The sequence below is a fragment of the Equus asinus genome, chromosome 3, assembly GCF_041296235.1.
Source record: "Equus asinus isolate D_3611 breed Donkey chromosome 3, EquAss-T2T_v2, whole genome shotgun sequence".
In the NCBI taxonomy this organism is placed as follows: Eukaryota; Metazoa; Chordata; class Mammalia; order Perissodactyla; family Equidae; genus Equus; species Equus asinus.
Window position 1 is genome coordinate 24,739,764 of NC_091792.1, and position 17,317 is coordinate 24,757,080.

Sequence of the window (17,317 nt, forward strand, 5' to 3'; positions counted from 1 at the left end):
ATGTTACTAGAATATCTCATGAAAAAAAATTAACAATAAAATGAAACAATGAGACAAACAAAGGAGACCCATAAACTTGTATTATAATAGTGTATAGCTCTAAGAGGGGATACATGAGACATTTGATGCTGCTTTCTTCGTTTCTGTACTTTAACTACAGTGACTCATTTGTGGTTCATTTAACACGTGTATCTGCATGTGGCATTTGTAAGTATTTATTCTCACGGTCATAAACTTTCACAAATCTAGATACTTCAGGAAATGTAAGAAAGGCAGGTATTGCAGGGAGTGAAATTTTCCTGAGGGTACAATTTCAGGACTGAAATTTTAAGAGAGCAAACTACTCATCAAAATCCACTGTCTGCATCAGTATATTTGAAAGATGTGGGGCCTCTTCTTCATCTAGCATTTCTGTCTGTCTCTTTTCCTTGCTATTGGAAATAGCTGTGAGCTTATTGAAACAATCCAAATGAACTATTCAAAGCAGCAAGCTAACTCTATATAAAACCATTTCTTTATAATGCTTAATAAACACCATTTCATGTTTAGTTTGTTTCTTTCTTTAAAGCAGCAGAGGGCTTGAGAGAACCTAGTGCTTGTTTCCCCAACTCTTCTAAAGGTACGTGAGAAAAAGAAATAAGAATCTGAATATGACACATTCTCTGGCCCTGAAACAAAACTCTTGTCAATGAACAGAGTACCTGTAAAATTCTTACGATTCTTTTAACTGAAGAATAATTATAGATAAGAGATATTTTATAGGCATACTGAAAGACTCTTTTATGTGCCAAGAATTTCCTACCTACAATAGAAATTTTGTTTTCAACTAGGAATCACAATGAGAAATAGATAAACTTACTTTACTATTTTAGAAGTAGCTTTGTTTATTTAAGTTGTTAGCTCGGCAATTAATTTCATTAGCTTTCTATTTCTGTTCATTATGTTGAAGGCTATAAGAAAGGTCTATTTGAAATGTGTCCCCAGAGATATCCTGTTTTACTAGAAAATCGTTTTAATGTGAAATTTATCTGCTAGGCACAGGAACATGAACACAATAAATACATTTACAATTTTCTTTCAATTATTCATAAGCGTAAGTCACGTGGTTAGAAACTCTATGGCAGACATAGGACAAAAATGCAAAGTAAGGAAAAATTTGCCCATGGGTTTCTTTTTCGGTGGGGAAGGAATTGTTAAGCAGGCTGAAAGCAGAGCAGGGTGCGAAGGCTAGGACCTTCCTACACAATTGGTGCAAAGGTTGAGGTGAGTGGAGCTGTTAAAAGCACATGCTCCCTTTTCTAAAACTGGTCACCGAAATGAGAGTTGGAAATGAGGGGATTTGCCTACCAGAGGACTATTCTCTGACACCAACCTCTGTGGTTGATACAGGAGAAACGAGAGGGCCGGACAATGACATAGGTAATATTGCCTAACTTGCAAACACCACCTTTCTGGCATGATCATTTTCCTCAGTCTTAGTGGTTACCTGCCCATCTTTGGAGCGAATCCAAACATATAATTACTTAATATAAAACAAAACAAGTAACATTTTTATAATTATCTTTCACTAACATTATGTTTCATTATATTTTCTAGCAGTAGATGTGAGTGTTATAAAAATATCATGAAAGTATCTTTTAGCAAACACTGGTCTGTGAATTTAAAATATTGACATCTAGGGGCTGGCCCCCTGGCTGAGTGGTTAAGTTCGCGCGCTCCGCTGCAGGCGGCCCAGTGTTTCGTTGGTTCGAATCCTGGGCGCGGACACGACACTGCTCATCAAACCACGCTGAGGCAGCGTCCCACATGCCACAACTAGAAGGACCCACAACGAATAATATACAACTATGTACCGGGGGGGCTTTGGGGAGAAAAAGGAAAAAATAAAATCTTAAAAAAAAAAAAAAATATTGACATCTAGTGTTGACATATGTTGACATAAACTTACTAAAATTAAAAATGTAACAGATATTCATCCGTATTTTGTTTAGCTGAATATGTCTGTTTTCTTTTTAACTTGCATCCAAAGAACATTCTGGAATTTTTATCTATTTCCTGTCACTCCCATTTAATAATTATGCCTGCTGTTTGTTCATCTTAGCACATTTCACATTCATCAATGCAAATAGCCTGTCTTTATTTGTGGAACTCTAAACAATGCTTGAGTAAACTAATGCGTGCTTCATTCTATTTAGTAAATGATTGCTGTACATATCTTTGTAGTTGATATTCCATTTAAGCACAGAAAATTTGTATGTATGTATATATATGCATATAAATATAAATAAACATGCATATATATATATACATTTTAATTCAATTTTTTTATGTGTATACAATGTGTATTTGATTTATGCTATTTGGAATAGCAGTACCATAAGAGTAATATGACATATTTGGAAAGATTTAGGACCCAAGAGAAAAGATTTGACCTCATAGAAAAATGAGCAAATAAATTAGCCATGAAAAAAGAATAAAATTGAGAAAAAAGAACAAACTGTGTTGTTGGAGAGAGTTGCTAAAATTAGTTGTGTTAATTTATGAAGTGACAATCTCTCGGGTCTAAATGTAATAATCTTTAAATTAGAGAAAATCAAATTTACCTCATTTGATTCTAGTGATGATTAATTTGTAAGAAAGTTTTGGCAGATAAGAGATGTTCAATAAATATTCTTTCTCTAGCAGTTTTCAAAACAGATATGTGGTGTTTGTTCATTCTTGTCAATCTAGGGAGGGTGTATAACCCAGGGAAACAAACAAGAGCTTCTATTTTAGGAAAATCTAGGTTCCAATAATAGCCCGTGCCTGGAATTTAACCTGAGTGACCTTTCTAAGCCTAATTTCCCTATCTACAGAATGTATTTCAAATTTCCTACTACATAAGAATGCAATGATTATTAATAAGGGTCACATATATCACTCACCCAATATGTTACTTGGCACATAGTTATGACAACAATAGATCACATTTATATAACACTTTATGATAAGCATTGGATTAAGCACTTTACATACATTATCTCATTCAGTAATTATTTCATTATTATTTTTATTAGTTTCTCAAATTATTTTTAAATACTTAAGCAAGTCCAATAGAACTTTCTGCAATAATGGAAATTTGTGTTTTTTTTTTGTTTGTATTGTCTAATATGGTAACCATCAGCCACATGTGGCAAATGAAATGCAGCTAGTGTGACGGAGGATTTTTTAAAATTAAATTTCATTTAACTTAATATTAACTTTAAATAGCCACATGTGGCTGGTGGATACATATTGCACATCATGGACTTAAACCATATAGATATCACACTAAGTATATGGATATATATAAAACCTAACCTGGAGCTGTTTTCTGAGATGAGAAATGTTTAAAGTCTGTACTACAAAATTCAGCACCTAATCTTACATTATTCTGTTGGGTATTTTTAATGTATGTTAGTGCTCTCTTCTAAATTTTGCTGTGAATATCTTGACGGCAGTGGCTATGTTTCTTTTTTTTTTTTGCCCCATGCCTATGTCAGGAAGCCTTGGCACAATTCTGTCCAGTTAAGCTAAAGGGCTTCTGAGCCCATTTTCCACGTGACAATGTTACTTTATCTGTGAAAATTTGGAATGGGTAAAACCACCATGGTTTAGGCTATTTGATTCCTAAGAGGTAATTTAAAGAAAACTACAGTTTTTTTTAACTTTGTAAGTACTTTGTTAAGGAATAGGGAAATCCTGCCTCTTAGGGACCCAAACAGAAAAACAGTTAAAATTAAATGGCATCATTGTTAATCATTTGGGGATTAAAAGAGTATGTTACTGTAGATAAGGGAAATTGAGAAAAAAATGGTCCAAAGAGCTTGAATGGATCAGATGTCCCTTTTTGTTTATTTTGTTACATGATGAGAAAGGTATCAAATATCTTTAATATCTTTAAAGGGGAAAGAATTCATGAATAAAGGAAAGAGAATACAACAGGAACTATATCATACACAGAAAATAAGGATTTTAAGGGGATTTTTGCCCCATAACCACTCTAATGGATGCCTTTCTCTTAAGATATCACTCACTGTTCACTCAGTTTTAAAAAGAACCTATAAATTAATGGGGAGGGTTATCTAACTAGGAAAAGTAATTACCCCTTCATCTTTGGTCAAAATTCATGTAAAACACTTTAACTCTTTTTTACCGCTTAGAAATACTCATAGTAAATACATTTTTGGAGCCAGAAATCTAGTAGAGATTTTCTAGTCCAAACTCTATTCTATTAAAGAGAGGACATTGTGTCCCAGAAAATAGGCAGGCTTGTTCAATGTAACCAAGCTGATCAGTAAGAGAGTCAGAATGCAAATACACTCTTTTATTCTCAGTCTGACATCCTTTCTAAATTATGTTGATGGATATTAAGATTACTCTTTGAACAATACTAAATATCTGAAGAGTATATAACTTTGAAAACAAGAATAATGTATGATAAACAAGCAAAATATATTTGTTAAATAGAAAAGTGCTTGTTGCCAATTACTTTGAGGACCTATCAACCTTAATCTCATTTAAGATCATCAAACATTCTAACAATAGAATATCATAATCCTATGATTCTGTAGTTATTATATGACATGGCATGAATCACTTTCTTTTGAATATGAGGAAGATTGACCCTGAGCTGACATCTGTTGCCAATCTTCCTCTTTATGCTTGAGGAAGATTGTCGCTGACATCTGTGCGAATCTTCCTCTATTCTATGTGGGATGCCACCACAGCACGACTTGAGGAGTGACGCTAGGTCTACACCAGAGATCCAAACCCGCGAACCCTGGGACGCCAAAGCCTGGCGCGTGAACTTAACCCCTATGCCACTGGGCCAGCCCCAGTAGGAGTCAGTTTTCAAATCGTTAGCCAAGCTTATAAAACTCTCTGAGAAAATCCAACTTAATTCACTTAATTCCTCTATCAAATTATTAGACCTACTAAGGACATGTTTTTTTTATAAGCAATCAAATCAAAGAGCATACACTAAACTTTGATCAACACTTCCTTTCAACTAATACACTATTAATGGATAGGGAAAGAGGAACTTACTTCCTCTTATTCTAAAAGGCTTTTGCTTATGCATCGCCACACTGTGTTAATAAATGTCATAGAGACACATTAAAAACTATGCTAATAGGTGTAATAGAAACACAAACAAAGAAAGATGGATCGATTGCTCAAATTAGCCTTCACAGCTGCTTGAAGAAGTCCTATAGGCTCCCCAGGCTGTGCAGGTGAAACAATTGGTCTTTGTATTGCAGCATCATAGGACCACCCAACCCAGTTTTATCTTCAACAGAAGTTATTGATTCAAATCAGACAAACCATCGTATATGGAACATGGGTCAGGGAACAGCTGCATCTGACTAGATAGCACATTCAAAATTCATTCTTAGCTGATAGAATCCAGAATTTTTAAAGTATAATTTTATAGATTAATAAAGTGTGACCACACACAAAATTTTGCATTATTGAAAAAATATGGAAAATAGCCTTGTTTTTAAAGCCCACAGGAAAATGCTGCTATGATATTTATAACTCTGATTTAGACACAAGTAAAATAAATATGTATTTAATGCTTGCATTCACTTTGTCACTGAATTGAAGAATATGCATTCTATAATAGCATATTATATATCATTACATATTCATAAATGGCCTGGTTATAGGGTAATTTGACCCATTTTATCAGCATGTGAGTCACATCACACAGTTGTGCAACCATAAAGATACTTTCAGAAAAGCCTTGAGAAATGATATAAAGCAAGAGCCAGTCTTTAACAGCCCTGTTTTGTGACGCCACAAAATATAAATGATGTAGTTACTATTTATGAGTAAAACATTTCTAAAGGCATTATTTCATTCATTCAACAAATATTTACTAAGTGCTCACCATGCTTGAGACACTATGTCAACTGTGCGGGGGGCACAAGCAGACAAACCACATGTAAGACATTGCAAGTAGTTACACAGCTACTGAATAATTACTTGTATTAAGCAAATGCCCAAAAAGTGACAGGGAATTATGAAAATTAGAGGACATTCATGACCTGGTCTATCTGTCTATCAAACTAGTATCAATTTTTATCACTACTCATATAAATTCTAAATTGCACCCGTATTCATTTGAGGCTTCCATATGCTGCATTTTTTCACAGCTTTGTAGGCCTGATGACTGGGCTCTAAATATCCCAGGACCCTCTCCACACCTCCCTGGATCCTAGGCACCTTTTAAGTCTTCAATAAAAATTACTCTAAAGATTTCTCTCAAACAGAATTTGTCTTCAATCTGATTCCTATATTACTTATTACACTGTAAGAAAGATAGATAAATGATAGAGATATTTTGTATGAATCTCTTCCTGTTTACCATAAACTCTTAAAAGTCAGGGATATATTCATTTATTTATTCATTCTTGAAAGTTTGGGATGATATTTATGCCCTTTTGAGTTCTTATCAGATTGTGATTTTCAAATGTTATAGTACCTAGGATTCACCTAGTAAGCTTATAATTTGTGCCTTCTTAGTACCCTAATTGCTAATGATATTGAGCATCTTTTCATATGTTTATTGGCCATGTGTTTATCATCTTTGGAGAAATGTCTACTCAGATTCTTTGCTTACGTTTTTCATTGGGTTATTTGGGGTTTTTTTCCCAAAGTTTTTTTTTTTTTCTGTTTTATCTCCCCCAAACCCCTGCCCCGTACATAGTTGTATATCTCAGTTGCAGGTTCCTCTAGCTGTGGGATGTGGGACACCGCCCCAACGTGGCCCGACGAGCAGTGCCATGTCCGTGCCCAGCATCCGAACCCTGGGCCGCCGCAGCGGAGCCTGCGAACCCAACCACTTGGCCATGGAGCTGGCCCCTATTTGCTTTTTTATTATTGGGAGGGAAAGGTAGGCTTTGTTCTTTTCAGCTTACGGGTCCCAGAGTGGAAGCTCCTCCCTACCAACCAGGTGGAGTGAGAGTGCTCTGAACTCAGTATTCTGGGCCTGCCACCCGTAGGGTAGCGCTTCCATCTTACTAGTGAGGGATGGGTAGAAGAGAACCCTGGATGTCTCTGCTGCTCTTGTCTGGAATGAAGTTTCTGCAACACGGAGCTGGATTGGAAGGCGGGGGAGGGAGGATGAGGAATGGTGGCGGCCTACCCCTCCCAGGGAGAAAGCATAGCCCTAGATTAGGAGCCAGGGGCGATGTAGTCCAGTCTTCTTGGCTACACGTGCCTGAAGCAGAGCTTCTGCCAGGCTGTGCTGGGCAAACTGGGGCAGGTCATGGCTCAAATGATGCAGACTCTCACTGTTCTTACTTAGATTGAGTAGCTTTTCTTAAATGTTTCTTCGTTTGTTGTATGCCTTTAGAAAAATTTCAAGAGACTGTAAATAATTTTTCCATATTTTCACCATTTAGGGTTGTAACTCTGGGGAGAGGGTATGTGGAACTCCTTATGCCACCATTTTGGAAATGCTATCCTTGTCCATCTGCATTTTGCATCAAAGTGGTAACAGTTGTTTTTTTAATGTTTCATGCTGGATTGCCTCTGTGCTTTAATTTAGGGCCACCCTTTTACCTTGTACACCCTCCTTAATATCACTACTTGGAGAAATCATTCATCTTCTAGATGAAGTTTAAACATTGCTTTCTTTAAGGAGGTTTTTTGATTTCTCAACTTGGTATGTTCTCCTCAATATCTTAATCTTTATAGCCTTTTACTTGTAAATCTCTCCAGTCCCTCATTTTTGCCTTAGTTTGGACTTGTTCTTTTTCATCTTTTGTTCTGCCTTTGATTTTAAATTCCTTTAGAGAAGGACTTATGTTTTATTTATCTTTGTATTTCCTACTTTCTTTCACAATTTTGGCATCTGAAGCAACTGATGTCTAAATAGTTGTCAATATATACTTGGTTGTGGAAATAAATTAATGAATGAACAACATAAAAATAGTTCACTATGTGAAATACTGTATCATAAAAGCATGCAGTTATCAAACTGTAACTTGCATGGTTTCATAATACAATTTTATGTCAGACTTCTCTGATTCTAATATTAGCTTAGCTATATTCCATGTATTTAAAACATATGAATTCGGAAGAAAACATTACAATGGTGTATTTAGTTTAGTCTTAATTTAGGAAGGGATTGTTAAGCTTTTAAAAAGTTATATAAAAATATAAACATGTTATTTAATAATTTAAGTTAAAATCCATCAGGAAGCTTAAAAAAGATTTGTTGGGAAGAAGATATTAACAATGTCAAATGGTGTAATTGTGCTAAATATTTTCAAGTGACAATTACGGACACACTTTTGAAGTTAAATTAGAATACTTCGGTTTTCTCACTGAACTATTTTCCTTAGTTTTATATCATCATCTTGGATATGAAAGGAAGATGAAACTTATGAAAGAAAGGAGAAGGAAAATGAGAAGGAGGAGAAAAACAAAGACAAACTTTCAGCTTTCTCATAACGTCAGAATTCCAAAAAACAAATCAGCATAATATCATATGTCTACAAAGAATATGAAAATGTATAGTGCATCATCATTACCAATAAAAGACCAATGATATTTGTGAAATTAAAAATAATGAAAACGCAGTGGAACCTGTTTATTTACAAATTAACCTGCCAAGAACAAGCCTGTGTAGCAGTAATAAAAATAATGGTTCATCCAATTAAGGCTCTTAGAAACTAAAATAAAGTGCATTCATAAGCTTATTTTTAGATAAAGATATTGATAATTGAGTTTTGAGTACAAATGAAGAGTAAAAAAAATCTTATTTACTTTTAAATATAAACTTTACATCCCATTGACAGAATGAATGCTCTGGAAGACAGGCCCCATAAATCAATAGCCCAGAGTGGGAGATTATATAGGTTGAGTGATTTAATGATGAATTTCTTTAGCCAAAATTTATTGATACTCACTCTGTACTAAATTACTATGTAAATATGAGACAGGAAGGGGTTAGATATCACAGTACTGTAAACCCAGAAACAGCCTTAGAAAAGTAATGTTTGCTCCAGAAAAAATTGGGGGACTATATTGTACACCATAAACAAAACATGGCAAAGCTTTTCTTTTTAAATTAAGGTAAAATTGGTATATGACATTATATAAGTTTCAGGTGTACAATGTTATAATTCGATATTTGCATATACTACGAAGTGATCATCACCATAAGTCTAGTTGCTATCCGTTACCATACAATTGACTCCCTTCACCACTTGTGCCTGTCTCCCAACCTCCTTCCCTTATGACCACCAATCTGTTTTCTTCATATCTATGACTGTCTTTTTGTTTTATTTTGTTTGTTCATTTGTTTTGTTTTATAGATTCCACATATAAGTGAAGTCGTATGGTATTGCTCTTTCTTCATTGGACTTATTTCACTTAGCACAATACCCTCAAGGTTCATCCATGTTGTTGCAAATAGCAAGATTTCCTTCTTTTGTATGACTCAGTAGTATTCCATTGTAAATATATACCATATCTTCTTTATCCATTCATCCATTGATGGACACTTAGGTTGTTTCCATACCTTGGTTATTGTAAATAACACTGAAATGAACATAGGTGTGCATATATCTTTTCACATCTTTGTCCCTTTCCCAGCCTTTTTCTTGTAGTTGATTTCCAGTTTCCTAGCATTATGGTCAGAAAAGATGCTTTATATGACTTCAATCTTCTTAAATTTATTGAGGCTTGTCTTGCTTCCCAACATATGGTCTATCCTTGAGAATGTTCCATGCACACTTGAGAAGAATGTGTTTTCTGCTGTTTTTGGATGGAGTGTTGTATATATATATCTATAAAGTGCATCTGGTCTAGTTTTTCATTTAATTCCACTATTTCCTTTTTGACTTTCTGTCTGGATGATCTATCCATTGATGTAAGTGGGGTGGTGAAGTTCCTTACTATTATTGTGTTTTTAATACCTCCTTTTAGGTTTGTTAAAAGTTGCTTTATGTACTTTGGTGCTCCTGTGTTGGGTGCATAAATATTTCTAAGTGTTATGTCTTCTTGGTGGAGTGTCCCCTCCATCATTATATAGTTTTCAGTATATAGGTCTTTCACTTCCTTGGTTAAATTTATTCCTAGGTATTTTATTCATTCTCATGCAATTGCAAATGGGATTGTTTTCTTAATTTCTCACTCTGATAGATTGTTGTTAATGTAAAGAAATGCCACAGATTTCTGCATATTGATTTTGTACCCTGCTACTTTTCTGAATTCATTTATTAGTTCTAATAGTTTTTCAGTGGAGTCTTTAGGGTTTTCTATATATAGTATCATGTTGTCTGCAAAAAGTGACAGTTTTACTTCCTCCTTTCTGATTTGGATGTCATTTATTTCTTTTTCTTGTCTAATGCTGAGGCTAGGAATTCCAATACTAGGTTGAATAAAAGTGGTAAGAGTGGGTATTCTTGCCTTGTTCCTGATCTTAGAGGAAAAGCTTTCACCTTTTTACTGTTGCGGATGGTTTTAGCTGGGGGTTTGTCATACATGGGCATTATTATGTTGAGGTATGCTCCCTCTATACCCACTTTGTTGAGAGCTTTTATCATAAATGGATGTTGAATTTTGTCAAATGCTTTTTCTGCATTTATTGAAATGATCATATGATTTTTTTCCTTCATTTTTTTTAATGTGATATATCATGTTGATTGGTCTGCTGATGTGGAACCATCCTTGCATATGTGGGATAAATCCTACTTGATCATGGTATATGATCTTTTCAATGAATTGTTGAATTCTGTTTGCTAATATTTTGTTGAGGAGTTTTGCATCTATATTCATCAATAATATTGACCTGCAACTTTCTTTTTTGTGGTATCCTTGTCTGGTTTTGGTATCAAGGTAATGTTGGCCTTGTAATATGAGTTTGGAAGTGTTCCTGCCTCTTCAGCTTTTTGGAAGAGTTTGAAGAAGGAAGGCTGGAATGTTCAGTAGAATTCACCAGTAAAGGCTTCTGGTCCTGGATTTTTGTTTCTTGGGAGGTTTTTGATTACTGATTCAATCTTATTACTATTAATTGATCTATTCAGATTTTCAATTTCTTCATGGTTCAGTCTTAGAAGATTATATGTTTCTAGGAATTTATCCATTTCTTTTAGGTTATCCAATTTGTTTCTCATGATCTTTTGTATTTCTGTGGTGTCAGTTGTACCTTGTCTTTCATTTCTGATTTTATTTATTTGAGCCCTCTCTCTTTTCTTTTTGGTGAGTACAGCTAAATGCTTGTCAATTTTTGTTTATCTCTTTAAAGATAAACAAAACAAGCTGTAAGTTTCATTGATCATTTTTGTTATTCTTTTTACTATTTATTTTATCTATTTCTCCTCTAATTTTTACTATTTCCTTCCTTCTACTAAGTTTGGGGTTTACTTGTTCATCTTTTTCCAGTTCCTTTAGGTGTAAATTTCGATTGAGATTTTGCTTATTTCTTGAGGTAGGCCTCTATCACTCTTAACTTCCCTCTTATAGCTGCTTTTGCTGCATCTCATGGATTCTGGTATGTTGTATTTCCATTTTCATTTGTCTCAAGGTATTTTTTGATTTCTCTTTTGATTTTTCCATGGATCCATTGGTTTTTCAGCAGCATGCTGCTTAATCATCGCATTTTGTGGGGGCTTTTTCACTTTTCTTTTTGTGATTGAGTTCTAGTTTTATCCTATTGTAATTTGAAAAGATGCCTGATATGATTTAAATCTCATTAATTTCATTGAGACTTGTTTTGTGGCCTAACATATGATCTATCCTGGAGAATGTTCCATGTGCATTTGAGAAGAATGTGTATTTTGCTGCTTTTCGATGGAAAGTCCAGTATATATCTACTAAGTCCATCTGCTCTAATGTGTCATTTAAGTTCACTGTTTCCTTATTGGTGTTCTCTCTGGATGGTTTTTCTATTGACGTAAGAGGGCCATTAAAGTCTCCTAGTATTATTGTATTGCTGTTGATTTCTCCCTTTAGGTCTGTTAATATTTGATTTATATATTTAGGTGTTCCTATGATGGGTACGTACGTATTTACAAATGCTATATCTTCTTGTTGGATTGACCACGTTATCATTATGTAATGCCCCTCTTTGTCTTTTATTACAGTCTTTGTTTTAAAGTCTGTTTTCTTTGATATAAATATAGCTACTTCAGCTTTCCTTTGGTTTCCATTTGCATGAAGCATCTTTTTCCATCCCTTAACTTTCAGCCTGCATGTGTCCTTAGATCTGAAGTGAATCTCTTGTAGGCAGCATATAGATGGGTCTTATTTTTTAATCCATTCACCTACTCTGTCTTTCATGGAAGAATTTACTCCATTTATATTTAAAGTAATTATATATAGGTATGTACTTAGTGCCAGTCGGTGAATAGTTTTATGGCTGTTTTGTATTTCCTCTCTGTCCCTTTCTTCTTCTTTTCCTCTCTTTCCTTATAGTTTGATGAATTTCTTTAGTGTTATGTTTAGACTCCAAATTAAATTTTGTATATATACTATAGGCTTTTGCTTTGTGGTTACTATGAGGCTCATGTATATCAGCCTATATATATACCAGTCTATTTTAACTTGATAGCAAGTTAAGTTTGAACACATTATAAAACTACAATTTTACCCCCCCTCCCAGCATTTTATATATACATATATATAGTTATTTTTGCTGAGGAAGATTTGCCCTGAGCTAACATCTGTTGCCAATCTTCCTCTTTTTGTATGTGAGCCACCACAGCATGGCCACTGACAGATGAGTGGTGTAGGTCCACACCCAAGAACTGAACTGGGGACACTGAAACATAGCATATTGAACTTAACCACTGGGCCATGGGACCTGGCCCATCAACGTTTTGTATTTTTGATGTCACATTTTATATCTTTTTATTTTGTGTATCCCTTAACTAATTTTTGTAGTTATAGTTATTTTTTACTATTTTTGTCTTTTAGCCTTCTTATTAACTTTATCATACCTTTACTATATACTTGCCCTTATTAGTGAGATTTTTACTTTCTTATGTTTTCTTCTTACTAATTAGTGTCTTTCTTTCCATCTTAAAGAAATTCCTCTAACATTTCTTGTAAGGCTGGTTTAGTGATGGCGAGCTCCTTTAGTCTTTACTTGTCTGGAAAACTATCTTCCTTTGATTCTAAACGATAATCTTGCCAGATAAAGTATTCTTGATTGGAAGTTTTTTGCTTCCAGCACTTTGAATATATCATGCCACTCCCTTTTAGGATGAAAAATTTCTGCTAAAAAAACCTGTGGATAGTCTTACGGGGGTTCCATTGTATAAAAAAAACTTTTTTTATTTTGCTTCTTTTAAGATTCTCTCTTTATCTTTGAACATTTTAACTATAATGTGTCTTGGTGTGGGTCTCTTCAGGTTCATCTAATTTGGAAATCCCTGGACTTCCTCAATATGGATGTCTGTTTCCTTCTCCAGGTTAGGAATATTTCAATCATTATTTCTTCAAATGAGTTTTCCGTCCCTTTCTCTTCCTTTTTACCTTCAGGAACCCCTTTAATGCAAATCTTGTTCTGCTTGATGTTGTTCCTTAGGTCCCTTAAGCTATCTTCAGTTTTTAAAATTTTTTTTTTCTTTTTTCTGCTCTGTTTACGTGAGTTCCATTGTCCTGTCTTTCACATCACTAATCCTTTCTTTTGCTTCATCTAGTCTGCAGTTGAACACCTCTAGTGTATTTTTCAGTTCAGTTATTGTATTCTTCAGCTCTGTGACTTCTGTTTGATACTTTCTTATATTTCCTATCTTTTTCTTCAAATTCTCTCTGTCTTCATCTATTCTTCTCCCAACATCCGTGAGTATCTTTATGACAATTACTTTGAACTCTTTATCAGGTAAATTCCTTATCTCTGTTTCATTGCTTGTTTTTTCCCCTGGGGCTTTATCCTGTTCTTTTTTGGGAACATATTCCTTTGTTTCCTCATTTTGCTTAACTCTCTGTGTTTGTTTCTATGTATTAGGAAAAACAGCTATCTCTCTCAATCTTAAAGGAGTGGTCACAGGAAGACTGGGGGTGTGTTTGTCTGTTGTCTGTATAGTGCCATCGGGGTGGTATCCTGCCAAAAACTGTGTCTCTGATTACTTCAGTCTTGTGGGACCCCAAAATGCAAGCCCCCTTGGCCATTAACACCAGGAATTCAAGGGACATCCCCTAGTGAGGACTATGTGCATCCTCTGGGCCTGGCAGCATGGGGCTGCGATGGAGCACTGGATTGGAGTGAGCAGTACTAGCAAGGTAGAAGGAGAGTGCAAAAATGGTGCTAGCTGGGCCACCATCCCTAAAGAGAGTTCCAACAGACCCCTAACCCTCTGTCAGATTATTTAAGATTAGTTAATGAATCTCTTTCACAAATGTTCTAATTGCTTTTCAAACTGCTGCTTTTCCCCTGGGTCCCGAGGTGAGTAAGTCTGTGCATGAGCCCTTTAAGAAAGGAGTCTCAGTTTCCTACAGCCCTTTGGGTCTCCTGGATGTAAGCCTTGTTGGTTTTCAAAGCCAGATATTTTGGGGACTCATCTTGTCAGTGCAGGTCCCAAGGGTTAGGGTGCCTGGCATGGGGCTTGAACCCTTTGCTCGTCAGGGAGAAGCTCTGTGTTTACGATATCCCTCCTGCTTGTGGGTTGCTGCACCAAGGGTAGAGGGCCTGGTAAGACTGTGTCTCTGCTTCTCCTGCCCATCTTGATATGACCTTTTCATCTTTTGTTGTTGAAGAGTTGTTCTGCTGGTTCTCAAGTCTTTTTCAGAGAGAATTGTTCTACATATAGATGTACATCGTGTGTCCTTGGCATGCCCATGGGAGGAGATGAGCTCAGGATCTTCCTGTGCCACCCACTTGAAATGCCTCCCTTTGTCCTTTTCCCTCGGAAAATAATCATGAAGCCAGTTCTTAATCTATGCACAACATCATATTTCCTGAGGGACTTAGTCTTTTCTTCAAAGAAAGAACAATCAAGAGCTGAGAAGAATAGAAAACTTGAGCAAGGAGCAGAGATCAATAATAAATCACCAACAACATAAAAGATTAAAGAAAAATAGTAGCAAAAACATTGACAACCAGCATAACAGTAGAGCTGCAATTTAAGAATACAAAAGAAAAAAATGCTCAAAACTTAAAGTTGATGAAAAGGGATAGAACATAACAGTAAAAATGTGGATTTTAATCAGAGATGAAAATCAGGATTATTTTTCGTGCTTCATAAAATGTATTAAGGTATTACCCCTGGTGATTTGGATTGAGTAAATTAGGTTCATACCATAGAACACGTATCAACAAGTTATGGTCAAATCCAGTTTTCCTCTGTTTTGTCAATTAAGTTTAATTTGAACACAGCCACATTCTTCTGCTTATGTATTATCTACAGTTCTTTTCACACTACAAGAGTAAAGTTGAATAGTTGTGATTAAGATTTTATGACCTGTAAAGCCAAAAATATTTACTCTCTGGCTCTCTACAGAAAAAAATTTGCTGACCTCATCATAGAACATGTGCTCGATGAGTCAGTCAGATATGTAGTGATGCCTGAGAAATCTTCATTTCATCTCACCAGGAAAGAAAGAACATAAGAGAAGGTCTAAGAAAGCGTTCTGTGCCCACAGATTGTATAATTTATCTGAAGGTACAAAGTATGCATTACTTCAGGAGCTCACAATATCTGCCTTAGTTCAGCTTCTCCAGAAGCAAAGCCTGAGAAAGAGATATGGGTACCAGCAATATATTAAGTAATATATTTGTATTTATTAAATAATATATTTTGGGAGTGTTTTTTATGAAAAAATCTGAAATGAGTGAAGGGGGTCAACCAAGGATATCAACTCTGATTGAGTCTAGCTTTGGTCTGATCCAGAGATGAGGAGGGGGCCTCTGAAATATAAATCTTACTGCAGAGTTTTGCCCCCTTAGAGCAAAGATACTCTTCAGCCATTCATTAGATAGAGACTGCCCCCAGAGTGGATGGGTGGATGCATAACCTCCCAGCAAAAGTGTCTTCTGCTGGCTGAAGCAATTATCTAGGAAAGGGGGCAGCAACGAGCATTAGCAGCCAGCACTCACAACAGTTGGAGGATGGGTGCATCATCCTGATGCAGGAGATTGAGGTGGGGCACCAATAGCATCTCCTATAATATGTTACTCAAATAATAGTCTATTGAGGGTCTCCTGGATTTCAGTCTTGATCGTTACCAAATGATGCAGTCATATAATAGGTGTTCAGTAAGTGTTTACTATATGAATTAATTCCCTTATCTTCACCGGATAAACGAGGCTACTTTAGTGCTTTTATAAACAAGTCGAAGGATAATAGGATGGGAAAGTAACTTTTGCTTCTTTGGTTTGCGTAATCTGAAAAGTTGAACTTGATCAATCTTCTTCCACTGACCAACAGCAAGAACTCCGGTTGTAATAACATTCATAAGATCTCTCCCTGCCAATGCTACAGTATTTCAAGCATAATATTTCTTTTATCCTGTTTATACTTGCAAGGTAAAAAGATAAAAATTGTCAGAAAAACTCAGCAGATGACATAAATTTATGTCTTCTTAAACATTTTTCTCTACAACATAACAAAAGCACAGAGCATCATGCTGTATTTTATTGGCATTGTAAAAAGCTTTTTTTTTTTTAGTATTTCTGTCCTCATTTCTTCTCTCCCATTGCTTTCCACAAGCCTAAGGAACAACCTAAGAATATATACAACCAAATATTTCTCCCTCCCACCCCCTGCACCATGCAATCTGTCCTTAATGTTCTCGTACAAAACACTCTGTGTTAGACTGTGAAAAGAGATAACAGCCTCAAAGAAAGAGCCCAAATGACTCTAAAGTTAAGGATTTATAGAATGGCTGCAAATCTTGTTCCAAATAACCATTATTGGATGTTATCTGGCCCTGGTACATGGATTTTGAGGCAATATACACATGTTCACAACATACGTCTTCAAGCAGGTATATTCTTTCTTTAGTTGTGACAGCAGTCACCTGACATTAAGGAACACTGGATGTTGTCTGAATAGAGAAAATGGTCCTAAACTTGCTCGACTGAAGGCAAGATACCTTAGTAACTATGATATTTGCCATTGCCAATGTATTTTCTTCTTTAATATATCCAGGAAATAGCAGAACATTATTTTCTACATCACGCTAGAATTTAAGCGCCACATATGCACAAACTGTTGTCTGGCTCACCAATATATCCCAAGCATCTAGAATGAAGCCTGGCATGTAATAGGTATTGAAAGAATGAATGGATGAATACATTGTGAGCTGGATTTTGGCTATTTTCAGTAATACTGTCAAA